The following is a 2,084-nucleotide window of genomic DNA, read 5'->3' as shown; positions in this document are numbered from 1 at the left end:
TGCTGGAGCTGCCACTTGAGAGGATACATGATGTTTGGAAAGGGTACAAGTATAAGCCAACAGAGAGTGGATGGTGCTCTAGCATTAGTTCGCCTGCCTGGTCTTTGTTGGGCTTCTCTGATGCTGGTCTTTGCTGATGATGCTCTGGCATTGGTAAACCTTGCTTTCTTCTCTGGTCTTCACTCTTCATAACTTTGTAGAGAGAAAAGCACCAAAGAATTTCTAGTGTGTTCTGGCTGCTTCTTGCCACTTCGGTGGATTCATGTTGGAATATGGAGACTAGCCAGACAGCAAGAAACTGGCTACCAGAGAGATTTGATTGGTTCTCAACTGGGACCCATCCATCCTCCCCCTCAGCATTTCAACGACAGAAGAGTATAGGGTTCCAGGTAGCATGGTGGGCTTGATCATTGGCAGAGGTAGTGAGCAGATAAACAAAATCTAGCAGGACACAGGCTGCAAAGTTCAGATCTCACCAAATAGTAGTGGCCTCCCTGAGTGCAGTGTTTCCATGACCGGAGCATCTGAGTCTGGCCAAAAGGCAATGATGATGCTGGATGACACTGTGCCTCAGAGCTGTGGCTCACCCAACCCCCCAGGACAGTCCCATGACAACACCAATGGGGATCAGAATGTCACAGTGCAGGAGATCATGATCCCTGCTGGCAAGGCTGGCCTGGTCATTGGCAAGGGTGGAGAGACCATCAAGCAGCTGCAGGAGCAGGCTGGGGTGAAGATGGTTTTAATTCAGAATGGGTCCCAGAACACAAATGTGGACAAGCCGCTGTGGATTATTGGGGCCCATACAAAGTACAGCAAGCCTGTGAGATGGTGTTGAACATCCTGTGAGAATGTGATCGAGGTGGCTTTGGGGACGGCAACGAATAAGGATCTCAGGTTGGTGAAGGCATTGATGTGCCTGTGCCTGGCATTCAGTTGGTGTAGTCACTGGCTGGAGTTGAGAGGTGATCAAGATCCAGAATGATGCTGGCGTACGCAACCAGTTCAAACAAGATGACGACAGAACCGGCCCTGAGAAGATTGCTCATATCATGGGGCCTCCAGATAGGTGTGAGCACGCAGCTGGGATCATCAATGACCACCTTTAGAGTCTTCGGGACACCAGGCCCTGCTGGACCCATTGGGCCTATCAAACCTGGACCTTTCAACCAGGGCCCCCCACATGCTAGTGGTCCCCCTCCTCACCAGTACCTGCCTCAGGGCTGGGGTAATACCTACCCCCAGTGGCAACCACCTGCCCGTCACCACCCAAAGCTGCCACAGCTGCTACAGACCCTAATGCTGCCTGGGCCTCCTACTACTCCTGCTACTACCAGCAACCCCCAGGCCCTGTGTCAAGCCCTGTCCCAGCCCCTGAAACCCCACCTGCACAGGGGGAGCTGCCCACCCCCGCTCCACCCGCAGGTCAATCAGACTATACCAAGGCTTGGGAAGATTATTACAAAAAAAAAAAAAAGGCCAGAAGCCTAAGGCACCCCCACAGCAGGACTACACCAAGGCCTGGGATAAATACTACAAGAAGCAAGCACAAGTGGCCATTGATGGGGTCCTGAGGCACCCCCTGGCTCCCAGCCTAACTACAGAGCCACCTGGGCTGAGTATTACAGACAGCGGGCTGTTTGCTACAGACACACCCCATGCCCTGGTGGTCCACAGCCACCTCTCCACTCCAGCCCAGGTTTCACTTCCACAGCAGCATCATGCAATAGTTTCTCATAGGCTTTTGCCCCCTCATGGCTTTTGCGTTGGATAACTTAATGTCAACCAGACACAAGCTAAAGTCATCTGAGAGGAAAGACCCTCGATTAAGAAACTGCCTCCGTACAACAGGGCTGCAGGCAAGCCTGTAGATCAGTTTCTTAATTAGTAATTGTTAAGGAGGGCCCGGCCTAATGTGACTAGTGGCATCCCTGGGCTAGTGGTCCTAGGTTCTATACGAAAGCAGGCTGAGCAAGCTATGTGGAAGAAAGCCAATAAACTAGTTTTCTTCCATGGCTTCTACATCAGCTCCTGCCTCCAGGTACCTGCCCTGTTTGAATTCCTGTATTGACTTCCTTCTGTGA

The 2,084-nt window shown here is 51.9% G+C and overlaps 1 pseudogene; it reads left to right on the top strand.

Moving 5' to 3' along the window:
* Positions 1-262: 262 nt before the first annotated feature.
* Positions 263-1,740, top strand: LOC117720120 (far upstream element-binding protein 2 pseudogene; annotated as a pseudogene).
* Positions 1,741-2,084: the final 344 nt, after the last annotated feature.

Source organism: Arvicanthis niloticus, chromosome 14 (assembly GCF_011762505.2).
Source record: "Arvicanthis niloticus isolate mArvNil1 chromosome 14, mArvNil1.pat.X, whole genome shotgun sequence".
In the NCBI taxonomy this organism is placed as follows: Eukaryota; Metazoa; Chordata; class Mammalia; order Rodentia; family Muridae; genus Arvicanthis; species Arvicanthis niloticus.
Note: the sequence above shows the minus strand (reverse complement) of the source record. Positions and strands in the feature narration are given on the sequence as shown.